Source organism: Myotis yumanensis, unplaced genomic scaffold (genome assembly GCF_028538775.1).
Source record: "Myotis yumanensis isolate MYYU_CA2020_CCGP unplaced genomic scaffold, mMyoYum1.0.hap1 SCAF_7, whole genome shotgun sequence".
NCBI classification, from domain to species: domain Eukaryota; kingdom Metazoa; phylum Chordata; class Mammalia; order Chiroptera; family Vespertilionidae; genus Myotis; species Myotis yumanensis.
Window position 1 is genome coordinate 25,923,099 of NW_027223758.1, and position 16,927 is coordinate 25,940,025.

A 16,927-nucleotide genomic window follows, 5' to 3' on the forward strand; every position below is an offset into this window, starting at 1 on the left:
CAGATAGTCGCCCTTCTAATTGACTTGAAAGCACACATCCAAGTAGAGGAGTTCCTTGCTGTACCTGCTGCATGGGATTTTACTGTTGCTAGTCTTTCTGCTCACGTTGGGAAACAAAGTCTCACAGTGGATGCACTAGAGACACAGCAGATGCACTAGGTTGTAATCTGGAAATCTGACAAAGAGCTGATCTATGGAACAACCATGAAGCACCACTTCTTTGGTATGTGTAGTAAAAGTAATGGCTACCATTAACTGAGCACTTATTCTGTATCAGGCACTCTCTAAGAGCATGGGGTTTGGGTTGGTGGTATTGGTGGTCTGTTTGTTTGTTTTTATCAGATGAGAACTGTATCTTTACAGCAATGCTCTGAGCTCCTGCCAAACCCTGAAAACCAAGTTATTCTGACTACAATCACAGGTGTGCAAATCTCTTCATAACCATGAGTTTGGCAAATGACAATGAAAGCAAGAGCAACAACAACAACAACCAAAAAATTGGTAAGGTCAACATCATCAAGATTAAAAACTTTTGTGTATCAAAAGGCATTATCAAGAAAGTGAAAAAGAAACCTACAGAATGGGAGAAAGTATCTATAAGTGACATATCTGATAAATGCCAAGTACCCAGGATATGTAAGGAAATTTTGCAATGTAGTAACAAAAAGGCAATCAACCCACTTTAAAAAAAAATGAATAAAGGACTTGAATATATATGACAGAAAAGGAAGTATACAAATGTCTACAACCACATGAAATGATGAGCAAGATCCTTCGGCATCAGGGAGTGCAAATCAGAATCATATGTGATAGCATTTCACACCTGCCGGAAGCCGGTCCATCCTTGCTGCTTGACACAGTCGCTGCAGGAAAGAAATATCTACACAGCATATGTTTCAATGGACCTGGCATATATAGCATACTGTTTTTAATATGTTTGCTCCCTTTAGCGCCATGTGTTTTAACCAAGGTCACCTCTCCGAGAAAGGTTGTTTCCCCAGGTGGGGATCTTTCCCTGAGGTTAGGGAGGGGATACAACCCCTTAATTAAGTGCCAGGCGGGTAGTTAAGCTACATGGTCTTTACTCCCTGGAATGGAGATGAGAAACACCTTAACCCTTGTAATAGAAATTGACAGGATTGGGATCGGCTGGTATAAATATGGATGTAATAAGACAATAAAGGTCAGATCCTCATCAGTTCCTAACCAGAACTCCGACCAGAACTTTGGCTGGAGATCCTGGCTATAGGTCCTGACTAGGCTGCTGACCAACTGAAGGCTGTCTTCGTGTCATTCCTTCTTCGCCGACTCCGTCCACACCTTTGGGGACCCCTGGACCTGCTGGGATTGGACCCCGGCACACACCCAGTAGGATGGTTACAATAAACAGAAAATAAGTGTTGGCAAGGATATGGAGGAACTGGAACTCTCATACATCGCTGGTGGGAATGAAAAATGGTGCAGCTACTATGGAAAACAGTTTTGCAATTCTTCAAAAATTTTAAACACAGGATTACTATATAACCCAAATTCCATTCCTAGGTATATACCCAAACAATTGAAAAGAAGGACTCAAATACATATATACACATGTCCACAGCAGCACTATTCATAATAGCCAAAAGATGGAAACAGCCCAAATGTCCATTACTGGATGAATGGATAAACAAATTGTGGGATATACATACAATGGACATTATTATTCAGCTATAAAAATAAATGAAGTACTGAAACATACTATAGCATGGATGGATTTTATAAACATTATGGCTAGTGAAAGAAGACAGACACAAAAGATCAAATATTCTATGATTCCATTTATATGAAACATCCTAATTAGGTAAATATATAGAAACAGAAGTCAGACTGGTGATTGCCAGGGGCTAGAGATGGGGGAAGTGGGGAGGGAGCAACTGCTAACTGGTGTGATGCAAATATTTTGGAACTAAATAGAGGTGATGGTTGCATAAGTCTGTAAATGTACTATATTGTTCATTTTAAAATGGTTCATTTTTGTTATGTGAATTTCACTTCAATTAAAAAAAAGAAAACAGGCAGAAGGAAGGATAAAAGATGCAGCAGGCAAAGTTGCCTGGGTTTTTAAGTAAGACTGGAGCCCTGAGGAATGGCAGAAATGAGCACCAGGGGAGTCACCGTGCTGGTGAACGTGGGTGGCGGGAAGAAGTAGCAATAGCGTCAACACATGCAGAGCAGGCGGTTCGATACAGGGATGGTCTTCCTAAGAGAACAGCAGCAGCTGTGTGTAGTCCAGAATCCCCAGAAATGTCACTTTGTAAAGTGCTAGGGGGCAGAGCACTATTAGGTGGAAGGTCCTTAAAGTGAGGACAGTGTGGTATCTGGAACGCCTCAGTGCCAGGCCTTTGCAGACCCTTTACTGCTTTACATCTGTATAGACAAAGAGCAGGAAGCTCCTGAGTTGAACAAAGAGGCAACTTAACCAGAAATTAGTTCTGAGTATCATGAATGTCCACGGGAAAGAGAAATGGGAGTGAACATACTGGATATTTACAAGACAGATCCTATAAATGCACCATCTCCTTGCAAATACTTACAAAAACCAATGAAATACTTCCTACCACGCCATAATGCATCCAGACAGGTGAGAAATTATAAGTCACTAGGAGCATCATTGGTTTTTCCAGAAACTTCTAATTGATTGCGGGAAGTGTGTTTGACATCTACTTTTCTTTTTCTTTTTTTAATTTTTATTTATTTCAGAGAAGTAGGGAGAGAGAAAAATAGAAATATCAATGATGAGAGAATCATTGATCGGCTGACTCCTACACGCCCCCTACTGGGGATCAAGCCCACAACCCAGGCATGTGCCCTGACCAGGAATGGAACAGTGACTGCCTGGGTCATTGGTCGATGCTCAACCACTGGGTTTTCTATTTTTCTATTAGCTCAATAGGAGCTCTTTAACATATCTCCAAAGATAAAATATCCAAATTCTAGACCTCTGTATTATTATTTGAGGAGTATAAACATACTACTCTGCATCAGTTTCTTGCTGCTTATGTTTTATGAGTTTTGCCTTCTGCCAGCTACCTGAACGCTCACTGTAAAACCACACATCCTCCCGCCATATGGGAAGGGTCAGTGGATCATGTCAGCTCTTTCACCACAGAGGTACTGAGGTCCTCCTCAAACTGCTTTCTTCCTGATTTTGTGACACTTGATTCTTCCCACAGACCACAAATATGGCCAGGAATGAAGCAGCTGATCTTCAAGGTGGTTATGGCCCAAGGTCACTGGCTGGCTTCTCTCCTGGGAGGGTTAATTTTAGTCTTCAGGCCTCAGCAGCTGCCCTTCCCCACCTGAGGACAGTCAAGACCAGATGCTGCTCCTCTTTTATTTCCGAAAAATAAATCAAAACTTCTCAAATGCAACAGTGTCCACCGGCTTTCGACAGTTTATTGATAAATAAAAAGAAAATAAAGTCAACAGAGAGCTAAATTGAATTTGTGCATTTCTTTTCCTTCCCTCTTACAGACACAGACCAAACAAACAAACATTTCCATTGCGGATGAAAAAAATCCCTATTTTAGATTTGGAAAGGATTCAGGGTGCCCGAGTCAAAATGGGAGAGAATGAAACATGTGAAGGGATGAGAAATTCTGTCTTTAGAATAAGAAGTTCTTGCTGTCACAATCACAGGGGCCCTGGGGAAATGACACAAAAGCAATTTTCTACCATAATGACTTCAACAGTAGCGTACTCACAAGCTACATGTGAAAAGCCCAGTTGAAGAAACTAAGAAATATAAGGGAAACAACTGAAATGTCCTACATTGGACTGCTAGTCCTTTGCTAGTTTCTTCAAATCTTTTGGGAAACAAACAAGAACAAGTAACATCATGAACACATACTTTTAAAAGTTTGTGTTGAAACATTTTTTAGATTAAAATATAGCATGCCTTAAGTGTCTGCTGGAGTAGAAAACGATCATTCCTCCCACCAATATATCTCAGTATATACTTTCCTTCTCTAACAGTTTATTTTAAAAATGAAGTTGGTGGTTTTTACAGCCAACAAACATATTCTTACTGCTTCGCTTTTTTGAATATCTAACCGTTGATCCATTCTTTATCTATCCATCAGCTCTTTTTTAAATGGATTTCATAGTAAATAAGTTGCAGAATTCAATAACTTCATTACATGTTAATCCTTTCTAGTTGAAGGTTGTGACTTTGCAAGAGGAAAGAGGGAGAAAAAAAGTGAAAGTTCATTATGCACCTAGTCTCAAGGCCCCAGCTGAGGTAAAGACAGGATTCTGGCAAAAGATAAAAATGTTCCTATGAAAATCAGAAAGAAAAGGAGTTGGCAGAATGCTGCCTTAGCAAATGCTAGAAAAGTTATCTTTCAAGAGTCATGGTGTTGGTCCTATACCTTTCCTTCTCCTTCTAATCACTTTGGGAAAAGAAGCTCAGTTGGCCATTCATTGCCTAAGCAGAAGATTCAGATCCCCTTAAGGGCCCAGTCTAGCAAGAAGAGAGACTCGTTGTGCAGAAGTGTGTCCAGGAAGAAATGGTGAGTCCTGGCTAGAGCATTCCCAAAATGGCTAAAGAGGGCAAGATGTGTATCGCAGTGACAGTGGAGACAGTCCCTGTGGCAGAAGATATTTCCAACTTTCTCTTCCTACAGTAACTTTAAAACTCCTTCCGCTGAGAGGTGGGCTTTTTAGTATCCTCCCCTTGAAAGTGGGCAGGCTTGTCACTCACCTGTAACCAAATAATGATGCAAAGGATGCAGTATGACTTCCAAGGTCAAGTCATAAATGATGCTGCTTCTACCTTAATGACCAGAACAATCACACTGGAGCCACATAGCAGTCCAATTCCCCTGAGGCTGCCATGCTGTGAGGAAGCCCACAGCAGGCTATGAAGAGAGACCCCATGGAGAAATATTGAGAATGTGTTGAGAGAGAGAGAGAGAGAGAGAGAAGCCAGCCGTGAGCTGCTCCAGGCTTGTGCTCCCTCAGCCTTAGATGCCAACTGAATACAACTGCCTCAAGCCAGAACTGCCCAACAGCGATCTTGCAGACCCCTGACCCACAGAAGAAGTGAGAGGTGAAGGGTGACTGCTGTTGTTTCAAGCTACTACATGTTAGAGTGATTTCTTACACAAGCATAAATAACTAAAACAGACCCCAACATATAACTAGATCGGATCCTGGTGCTACTTCACTTCATATACTGCAAAACCAGAGTCTTTGAACCTGGTATCAATCTAGCTATTAACTACCTTTCTTATTGTATATTTTGCACTCCAGCCTCATCAAGTTTACAAGCAAGTACCCCAACTTTTCTTAGAACCTCCTCTCCCAACATGCATTACATACAGATATATTTTTTCTATTGCCTAAGATGCCCTCTTTCCTCTTTGAGATCTTTCCACATTTTACCCTTCACCGAAGACCCACTTTCTTCCAATAAATGATCCTCGAATCTGCACTCCTGAGAGTTCCCAGTGACTTAGCTGCCAAACCTAATCACTTTAATCTTAATTCATGCAGACAGGGTATTAAGTTCAAATTACAAGCAGTAATGGCTCATCAAGGACAGATGAGCTCATTGTCTTTGGACAGCAGTGCTGTTTCATTTCTTTAGGACAGCAGTGCCGTTTCATTTCTTTACTGAGTAGAGTCACCAGGCTGGGAGATTCAGGAGATTCAGGAACAAAGCCTTATCTCAAAGGAAGTAAGCCTCCTACAAGAGTTTCTCTATAACATTCTGAAGTGGCACTGTCCACTACAGTGCCACTAGCCAAATGTGGCTCCTGAGCACATGAAATATGGTTAGTCTGAATTGCTATCTGTCATAAATATAAAATACACACCAGAAAGATGTAAAAGAAAAATGTAAAATCTCATTGATAACATTGAAATGATAATAATTAGGTATGCTAGGCTAAATATACTATTAACATTAATTTCAACTGTGATCTTAGGCTTCCCAGCCTCCAGCTCAAGGTGATATAAAAACCTATTTGTTTACTTTCTTTCATCAGTATATTTTTTATTGTTGATATTATTATAGATATCCCACTCCCCCCTTTAGCCCTCTCCTCCCATCCTCTACCCTCCCCCAAGTCTTCACTACCCTATTGCCCATGTCCATGGGCTATGCATATAAATATATAAGTTCTTTGGTTTATCTCTTCTCATCCCCCCAACCCCACATCAAGGTATGTCAGTCTGTTCCATGCCTCCATGCTTCGGGCCTTATTTTATTGGTCAATTCATTTTGTTCATTAGATTCCACAAATAAGTGAGATCATGTGATATTTATCTTTCTCAGATTGGCTTATTTCACTTAGCATAACGTTTCCAGGTCCATCCATGCTTTTTACTTTTTTAATGAAGCTACAAGAAAATTATATATATACTAGAAGCCCGTTGCACAAAGATTCATGCAATAGGCCTTCCTTCCCCTGGCTGCTGGCACCAGTTTTCCTCCGGCACCTGGGACCCAGGCCTTTGGTCCGGCTGCAGCAGAGAAGCCAAGCCTCTTCAGTCTTCAGTCTCCGCTCCGTGCCTGCGTATGCAAATTAACTGCCATCTTTGTTTGGGTTAATTTGCATAGTCACTCTGATTGGCTGGTGGGCATAGTGAAGTGACACCAATTTGCATGTTTCTCTTTTATTAGTGTAGATATATATATTATTGATTTCAGAGAGGAAGGGAGAGAGAGAAACATCAATGATGAGAGAGAATTATTGATTGGCTGCCGCCTGCACACCCCGCTATTGGGGATTGAGCCTGAAACCCAGGCATGTGCCCTTGACTGGAATTGAACCCAGGACCTTTCAGTCCAAAGGCCTATGCTCTATCCACTGAGCCAAACCAGCTAGGGCTACAAGAAAATTTTAAATTGGACATACTGCTCACATATTTCTACAGGACCATACTTTTGTTCTATACTGAATTGAAGGTGCCCAAAGAAACACTATATATTTCCCTGAAAAGTTTGTGAAAATACTTTCAAAGGCCAAGGGGAAACTTTAGAAAATAAAGTATTAAAAGATGGTTCAAAGAGATGAGAATGAAAAATAACAGAGTGAGTACCTATGTTTCTAGCAAGACTAATTGCCAGTCATACAATCAGACAATACCCTTGCCTCTTTTTCAGGGCACTGAAGTAATTACCCATAATGATATTCATTTAAGGAAAGCTTTGGAATTTCAGATGTTATTTGTTTTTACTCTAACAAATACACAACAATTCTACTCACGGAAAATAACCTGGGTGTCTCTCAAACTGGAAACACTTTAAGACTCGGATATTTGAAGCAGCAGCTCATTACCTTCTCAAGGGGAGAAGATGAATTCATAGAGCTTCTGAGAGTGCTAAACTTTCACCTGGAAATGGTCTAACACAGCGATTTTCAAACGGTGTGCAGCAAGAGACACACCAGTGTGCCTCAAGAATTTTTAAAACATGCAATATCTGACTGTTTAGTCAGGGCACGCACCTCTTTTCACTTAGATTGTCAAATACAAAAATGACAACAGCCAGCACAACAATAGCCACCCAGGGTGAATGGATCAAAATGATACCTATTGGTTTTTGTCAGATCAGCCCCCAAAAAATATTTTTTGGTGTGCCACAGAATTTTAGTAATTAGTTTTTGTGAATTGTGAGATGAAAAGGGTTGAAAATCGCTGGTGTAAGGGATGAAAATGTGCCTATAGGAGGTGAGGATATGAGTGAAATGGCATGGGGCTAGGCAGAGCAGACACTCCCGTGTCCTGTCCAGATGCCACTGGGTCCCTTTTAACTGTCCTATGTGCTCACATCCCAGCTTAGTCATGCTTTGCTTCTAAGAGATGGTACTGGCAAGTTTTTTTAAGGGGACACCCTTCAACAATGGGAGCTACTTTCACCTGCAGATGCAAAGCCAAGGGCTCCCAAGTTTACAGCCCCTCTTCCACCAGCCTCCAGCTGGTGTCAGAATTGAAAAGCCTACCCCCTTACCTTGAGCAGAAGAAACAGACTCTCAGGAGCAATTATGCTCCAAAGCTGCCCCAGGGATCAGCCTGAGGCAGGGACTGTGCTCAAGGAATCCCTCTGCTCGGATTTTCCCCTTTCCCTTTCCATCTGAAACTCACTAGTTTCTCCCGGGAGCCCTGCCTTAATGAAACACTCATGCAGAGATCCGCATCTCTCAGGTCTGCTTCTGGGGAGCTCAACCCAAGACTCCTGTCATCATGAATGGGCTCTAAGGAGACTCGAAGCCTGATTATTGTTCCGTGTATAAGAGTTTCTAGAACATATCACAATTTAAAGCAACTGCACTCTTCACGATTTAGTAAGAAGAATCTTTGTTGCTAAAGACCATTGAAGTAGCCCAAAACCTAGGTCTCAGATCTAGAAAAACGATGCTAATGCTGGCACAACACATATATGTCTAGGCATGAGAATCATCAAGATGGTGTGTAAGGCTCCAAAGCAGAGGTAAAAACAAAGAGGAGTCAACATGAAAGTTTGGTGAGTGTTATACCTGACAGTCATGTTATAAATTCTGTACATAATCAATTCTTAATAGAAACAATTCAAAATCATTCAGAAAAGAAAAAAGAGACCCCAATAGTGGGTAAATTTTTCAAAAGAATAATACATCTTCCAAACTGAACTACAGGAGAGACGTATCAGGGTTGTTTTCTTTCTTTGCATGAAACTTGAAGACAGCCTTTGGTTTGACCAGGTTAATAAATTCCTCTTTACCAAGTCATTCTGAAGCCAGACATAAGGGTAAGAAGGATTCATCCCCAAATATTCATTTTATCCTCAATATAAATATTTTTCTCTTTTAGGAGTTTATTGCCTAACACTGATAAAAAGTTAAGTTGAATGACACATAAATAAGCAAGATCTAAAATACACATTTTGCCATTACAGGAATTAAAATATATTCTGAATGCCTATTATAGATGAAACTAGGAAACTAGAGGCCCAGTGCATGAATTTGTGCACGAGTGGGGTCCCTCAGGGTGGCCTGCGGGGATCAGGCCCCAGCTGGCACCCGCAGGCTCACAGCCCCACCTGGTACTCCCCCTTGGCCTGGCACTGCCCGCTCACCTGTTCCAACATCCCACTGCACTCCCACTGTCGTCAGGACCCATTGAGGCCAGCAGTGCCTCCACTGCCGCCCACTGCCAGTGCCGAGTCTCCAACACCTGCCATGTTCCGTGCCGCCCCTTGGTGGTCAGCGCCCATCATAGTGAGAGGTACTCCCGGTCAAACTCCCAGTTGAACAACCACCCGAGGGGACAATTTGCATATTAGGCTTTTATTATATAGGATAGTCCTAAAAAAAATACCATTTGGAACTAATGCACAATCCACTGTTGGAATCATGAGGAAATAAAACAGGTGTTCAAGACACAACCAGAAAAGTGCTTCGGTCTAGATGTTTCCAATTATGAGTATGAGAAGATATTATAAAAAAAAATCAGATTCAGTTCAATATTTAAAAATCTCCAAAATACAAGCTATCCAATAACACAACATTGCTAGAGTAGAATGTTCTTGTCTTTAGGAGAGGACAGTGAGAAATACAGGAGAATTCTTTCTTTAGGAGGAGGCTAAGACTAACACAAAGATGACAACAACCTGGTGACTTGTGGGGCACCAGATCCAATCAGGTCCCATTCGCTCTGGGGAGCCAAGGGAAGCCCACAGACTGTTAGCCGTTCCAGGATCTGATGTCACCCAAAGTCTTTGTAAAATCAAATACGTGACATTTATTCCACTTAATATACAATCACCTTCTAAGCTCTGGTGGTTGGGTTTTATTTGTTTTTTGGACTCTTGAATCAAGTGTTTACTTTCACTAAGCACACAATTCTTAATAGGAATCATTCCTAATACAGCCGATGAAGAATTACCTATTTGCAAGGGTAGTACAACTATTATGCAGAGAAAGTGCATAGTCCAGAAAAATGTAACAAAAAGGACTAAAAAGGAGATGTCACATCTATACTGATTTAGAGTTCCTAAAGAATTCTTCAGCTCCCTTCCTACCCCCAACTCTGGTTTGCCTGCTAAAACATGGTTTATGAATCATCCTTGGGGAACAAGGAAAGTATAGTGCACTTGACTAAAAATAGGTAGGAGCATCCGATAATAAATCTACTTTCTTGATATGCTTGTGTCATCATTAAATGCTGATCACTAAGAGAAGTGTGATCCTTCCCGCCCCTCACAGAAAGGCCGGAAGAAAATCTGCCCCAGGCCCTGCCAGAAGGTAATGGAGTGTCTGACTTGACATGCACGCGGCCAAGAAAATAAGACTGATGTTAAATGCCTGGGACCTGAAGCTACCTGTCGGGATGAACAGTGAGGTTGCTGGTGATCTTTTCCATGTGATCACTATAAAATGACTGCTTGTCCCTTGAAATAAGAAATGATACATAGTCCATTTTTTTATCTACAACAGCAATTACAAAATAGCAATTTGATTAAGGGGTCAGACAAGAACTGTCTCTCATATTCACTATGATTCTGGCTCCAGCATTAAGCAATGGCAAGTTATAGGTTATAAATAAAAATTGACCAGATAAAGATATTTGTTTCCCATTTTAGCATTTCTTCAAAGGTTTGTAAAATGGGACTTCTGAGGGACACTGGGAGAATTTATTCACATCTTTCCACAGATAGTTCCCACAAAGTGGAGAGTGAATTCTAGCTGACAATGAGCATGGTCGTGTTTTTACACATCTGTGGGAATCTTCATAAACATATCTGCACAGGATTGAAAACAAGTCACACATTTCTCCTCAGAAAGAATTGCAGAGACCAGTAACATAAATAAAATGTAGGCAATATTACGAGATAGCAAGTAGAAATCTAGTAAAAGGTGACATGCCCTGGGTTGGTGGAATGAATAAACTGGAATCTAGAAAATGCCAGGAGAGCAATCCTCCATCACATGAAGGAAAATGTCTGTGAATCCGTTTTGAGAAGTACTTCGCATGGTACATCAGCCTGAAAGTTCTAGAACCCAGCAACTAGCAACTCTTTACTACAGTGTGCAGAATACTCACCAGACAGCTCTGGACCAACTGCAAGTGATGTCTGCTCAGTCAAGCTCCCAGCGCCGTCTTCTGTGAAGCAAGCAGACACAGACCAGAGAAACATCAATGTATAGACCTTGTCAAAATCTCATGGAAAGAAACAGCCCTTTGCATTTCAAAATCAGAATCTATAACTTTAAAGAATACATCAGAAAGACACATTAATAAATTAGTGACATTTCTAAATAGATGACAAAAACATAGTCATTAAATCAGTAATATTGTGCTATACCCAGCCTATAGCATTTACACACCCTGTCTACTAAGCTGCTGATCTACAATTTACCTTTTTAACCTATCAGAATAATTAAGTAGCCATTGAAGGACATGGTTATTGAAAATCTTCTAAAATTGATAAAATGGTATTTTCCTGATTAACAGTAAAATGCTCTCAGATGACCTGTAATTGTAAGAAACAGTTTGTCCTTTCAAAGAAGAGCACTGCTGAAAAGGAAAGATTTACAATGAATTGCATCTATCTACCAGGAGTCATTTTCTATGTGTACTTCTGCATTGTCTTTTATAAGTTGTTTATGCAGACTCTGGATTTGACATTGGATTTCTGGTTGACTGACGTTTAGATTTCAAGATCTTTCCAAGATGGGGCACAGGGGGAATTCTAGGACGTGTCTGAAATACATAGAAGTAAAAGGAAGCCAATTTCCACCTGGGAAAATAGAAGCAGATAAAACAGCAATTGAGACCTGGGAAGATGATGTCTCTATAACTTGAATTGGGGTTTTGTGAAAATCATTATCTACATATGGATATGTCTACAGTAAGATCCCATATAGAATGGTACCTCCCTATCTTGCAAGACAATGCAATTAAAAAGAAAAATAGTGAACCAAAACAAAGTCTATGTAGAAAGATATGGAAAAAAATTCTCAGGTCATAATATTAATTTTTTTAAAAAAACTCAAGTAGTATATAAATATGTATGCTATGACCCCCATGTGCTAAAATAAATCTCACTAATCTAAACAGACAAGAACACTGTTACTAGTGTATGCAAAAACATATCAGATAACAAAAAACTCTTCGGTGCGGCTGCCTCTCAAGAACTTATATTGCAGGAACATAAAAAAGGGTCTTTGTATTTTAACCTAACATTTAAACATTCTGGAATATTTTACTATGAAATTGTAAATTTAAATTGAAAAAAAAATCCAGTTAATTCCAAAGTTTCTATAGAAAGGAATGTTCCATTTTACATATACAAAATTAGAGAATATACCGTAAAGCAGCATGTACATTTACGTTACTGATTTAGTGAATATTTAGTAAGGCCCAGGCTCTAAGTATGGATTGCATCCTATTTATTTTAATCCACAGAAAAACTCTAAAGTATATGTACTGTGATTGTTCCCATTTCATAGAAGTTGGGTGAGTTTTCAAGATTCACAAAGAGCTGGCATTCAAACCCAGGCATCCTGACCCATGGTTAGCCTCTATGACTTTGCCTCCTCCATGGCATTTACCATGTTTTCAACATTACATTTATATTTGTAATGGTGTATTAATATAAGACTGTAAATTCCATGAACACAGGGATTATTTGTGTATTAAAAACCATTATGTACATCCCCCAGCACCTGCTATAATGCCTAGCACATAGTAAGTGCTCAATAAATCTTTTTTGAAGGGATTAATAATTAAGTGCATGCTCCTTCCCATCCCCTCACCTCACCTCCTGCCCCCTGCCAGAGCTGGGAAGTTGAACTACATAACTGTTTTATGCCTCTTGGGGCTGTGAAACAAGCTGAATTCAAAAAAATCCCACTGATTAATGACCCTGCCAAACCATACTCCTCATTTTGAGAAACTACTTGTTGTCCAAGTCTTTCTGCAACTAGAGATTTAAAGACTGGACACATATTTTCCCTTTTCTCCTCTAATTCTCTAGTGACTATCCCACATAAAACTGATGCATTTTTCCATAAACCTTTCTAATTCTGTGCATGACTGAAAGATGGCAACATTTGAGAAAGCCAATGTCTGAGAAGGGAAGCAGTATAAACAGTTTGTCATGAACTATTTAGCTACTGGCACACACTACCCGTGGTCGGCAAACTGCGGCTCGAGAGCCACATGCAGCTTTTTGGCCCCTTGAGTGTGGCTCTTCCTAAGCCTTTGGAGTACCCTGATTAAGTTAATAACAATGTACCTACCTATATAGTTTAAATTTTAAAAATTTGGCTCTCAAAAGAAATTTCAATCGTTGTACTATTGATATTTGGCTCTGTTGACTAATGAGTTTGCCGACCACTGCCCCTAGGCAAACTACCCTAACTGACTTATTGTTGTAGTCATATGTGAATCGAGGCTTCAATCTACCTTTTCTTTCTATTATTACTCTTAAGTGTTGAAGGGTGTAAATAGGGTCTTTGATAAAGGAGAGATTGAATGAGTGAGGATGGGGGTCTTTGTGTCTGTGCATAGGTCTCTGTGAATCTCTGTGAGTGTTTATGTGTCCCTGTGTATAACACTCAAAAGAGGAAAGATATTTTTCTATGACAGAGAAGAAAACGGAATAAATAGATAAAATCCCCAAATCCCCAATCCTATTAGTGTTGGTATTATCAAAAGCTGTTTTCTATTCAACAAGGATGTGGAGATTATTCAATCAGGAAAGACAGTCTACTCAAGAAATGGTGCTGGGAAAACAGGATAGCTACGTGCAAAGGAATAATGGTGGACTCCTACTTCACAGCACACACAAAATAGCTCAAAATTGGTCATATAGCTAAATGTAAGAGTTAAAACTAACAAGGTCCCTTGTTAGAACAGGGGCAGATAGAACAACCCAGCCTTGACCTGGCCAGCTGCATTGTGTAGACCAGGAAATTACGTAGCCCAGAGTGGTGATGGAGAGGAGTCTGGGGGAGAGGCTGTGGGTGGGGTGTTCATCACCCAGATCCAGAAAGAAAAATTATAAAAGAGAAAAAATGTAGGAGCTAAAACTATAAAAGTCTCACGAGTAAATAAAAGTACAGTTGACAGAGGGGTTGGGGCACTAGCCACCCACAAAGTTGAAAATCCGAGTATGAATTAAGTTGGCCCTCCACATACCAGCTTCCCTATTACAGATGGAAAATACAGTTGATCCTTGAACAACGTACATTTAGGACCCTTGAAACATTCAGGTCCTAAATCTTCATTGTTCAAGGGTCAACTGTAAATACTTGAGACCCTGGGTTAGGCAACAGCTTCATAGATATCACCCAAAAAACACAAACAACAAAAGAAAATATAAAGTGGACTTCAGCAAATTAAAAATTTTGTGCTTCCAAGGTCACCATTAAGAAAGTGAAAACACAACCCACAAAATGGGAGATGTTTTTGCAAATCCTATACATATTTTCTCTCCATGTACCATTCTAAAATATCTGTATTTTACATATAAGCTGCGCCATTAATAATAAACTGTAAACTATCTCCCCATGGACCATCAGAGGGAATGTGTGCCACTGCAGGAAACAACGTGATGGTAGATAGTGAAATGGCCACAAAGGCTGCCCTGCCCCCTGCAGTCACAGCCTTGCAGCCTGCAATGTCCCATCAAGAGATGGGACTGTTTCTCCATCCTTTGAACCTGGGCTTGACCACGTGACTTGCTTTGTAGTTGAGACACAGCAGAGGCTGAAAAACCTTGTACATGGGGACCTGCCCTCCTGACATTCTTGCAAACTTGAGACGACCATGTGAACCAAAATAAATGGTTAGATTGATTTAGGCCACCACGGTTTGAAGAGGTTCATCATGCTGCACAAATTCACAGACATAAGTGTTCTCTCACATTGTGTGTGTTTGCAAAACAATAATTTTTATGTTCAGTAGTAAATCAGAGTGAAATGACCTCTGCTTTGGTTCAGTCTTACCCAATTATTCTTCACTGGAAAAAAGAATCTCAATGTTAATTTTTTTTTGGTAGGGTATTAGTGCTAGTCCTTTTGTGTGTGATATATACTGGGTGTGGCAAAAGTGGGTTTACAGCTGTGAGTATATGAAACACAGAGTTTATTCTTGTATTATTATTTATCAATTATTGTATTATTTTCCACACGAACAACAGTACAAGCCCCTGTATACTGCATGTACATTAGAACTTAACTTCTATTTATGAAAAATAGCATCATTTTTCTATTGAATTAAGTATATCACAATAAGTATAGTTATTTATGATTATTTACCATAGCAATGTTACCATCTTACCAGAGTTATTTACCAGATAGATCTTATATGTAAATAAATATATTTAACTGGAAAATATGAATGATAAATTCAGGTGAAAGACAGATTTGCCTAAGTTCATAAAAGTGGCTCCTGGATAACCCAAGTTTAGAACCCAGTGGATAGACAATGCTTCTCAAACTTGAACATGCATACAGATCACCAAGGTATCTGGCTGAAATGTGGATTCTGTTTGAGAGAGGTCTGACGTGGGAAGAAGACTCCGCTTCTCTAATTATCCCTGAGCTGATGTTGATGCTGCTGGTTCCAGAGCAGCTCTGAGAAGCAAGCACCGGGAGAAAGTCAAACATCTGGCAATCCGTTAAAGCTGAGGGCAATCATGTACCAGCTGTGTGGTCTCGAGCACCTGGCTTCACCTCTCTGAAACCACCTTCTCATCTGTGAAAGGCAGGTGATGAGAGGACCCATCTCAGACTCCTGGGACAGGATGAAATGCGATGGGACATGCAAGGCACGCAGGACACTACCAGCCATCAGGAAGGACTCGATTTCCACTTTGTTCTCCCTTATAGTTAATGACTTCCAAAGCAGTCCTTCAATGGAATTGCAGGTTAACAAAAGGGAAATGGCTGGGCCACAAGGACCTTATGTTAGCTCAGATGGCACCATGTCACAACATTAAAAGTCATAGGATCTCAGAATCCTATTTCACCAATGCAATCACATTTGACATTCTCACATATGGTGTGAATATGTTTATGTCTCCTCAATGTCACTCAACAAATAGTTAGAGCGGATGCTGTGTGTTAGACACTGTCCTGGCTCTGAAGATATGACAGTGAACAAAGCAAATAAAACTGAGTCCTCGCCAAGCCCACACCCTCTAGTCCTCTCAGTCTCCCAAACGGCTCACATGTTCTCACCCCTCCAGGCTGCTCTGAAGGAGAGGCTGCTGAGGGTCGCATCTGGCCACTGTATGCTTACATGTCCCCATGGCCATCTTTTAAAGTTTGAGCTGGTATTAACATTTGTTAATGGGAGATTTCACATACATCTCTGCAACCCAAGCTTCTCTTGGAAATCTGGGAGATTTAGCAACACGGACCTAGAGTGCTGCAGATAAGCCAGCGACAGCTGAGGCAGATGTCCCCTCTGAGTGCTCCAGCTCCCCACAGCCCCCACCCTCCTGGGTGTCCCAGTTCCCCTGAGACAATTCCCTCACCTATATTCTGCTCTCCCCATATTCTCCTTCCCCGCCACTGAGTTAGTGAGCCCTAAGTGAACGGCACAGTCACCAACACTTATAAACATGGAAGTGGATTCTACCTTTTGATTCCAAGGATTTTTTCCCTTGACCATAATGCAATAACTCTCTCCCAGGAGAGCAATTTAACCATTCCTTTGCCCTTCCTAAGTCTAAAGCTGTCAAGTTGAGAATCTAAATCTGCCCAGAAAATTCACAGCTCCTGTACCTGCCACTCCTGTGGCTAACTGGCTCTAAGATGCACAACGGGGAGCTCTTTGTAGGAGCTTCTTATGAATTATTTTATGGATTTTTTTCTCTAAGTAATAGTGATGGCTTTGCAATTACACATCTATATTCTTTTGCCTGGTGTTCTATGGCTGTACAAAAAAC

The 16,927-nt window shown here is 40.6% G+C and overlaps 1 protein-coding gene across 7 annotated transcripts in view; it reads right to left on the reverse strand.

The window, feature by feature from the left end:
* Positions 1-16,927, reverse strand: part of PLCB4 (phospholipase C beta 4) — a 387,002-nt gene that overhangs the window by 223,934 nt on the left and 146,141 nt on the right. For all 7 annotated transcript variants that reach the window (XR_011472111.1, XM_070419922.1, XM_070419919.1 and 4 more), the window contains one exon: positions 11,068-11,127. The gene's annotated coding sequence lies outside the window, so the exon portion shown is untranslated. The remainder of the gene's footprint in view (positions 1-11,067; positions 11,128-16,927) is intronic.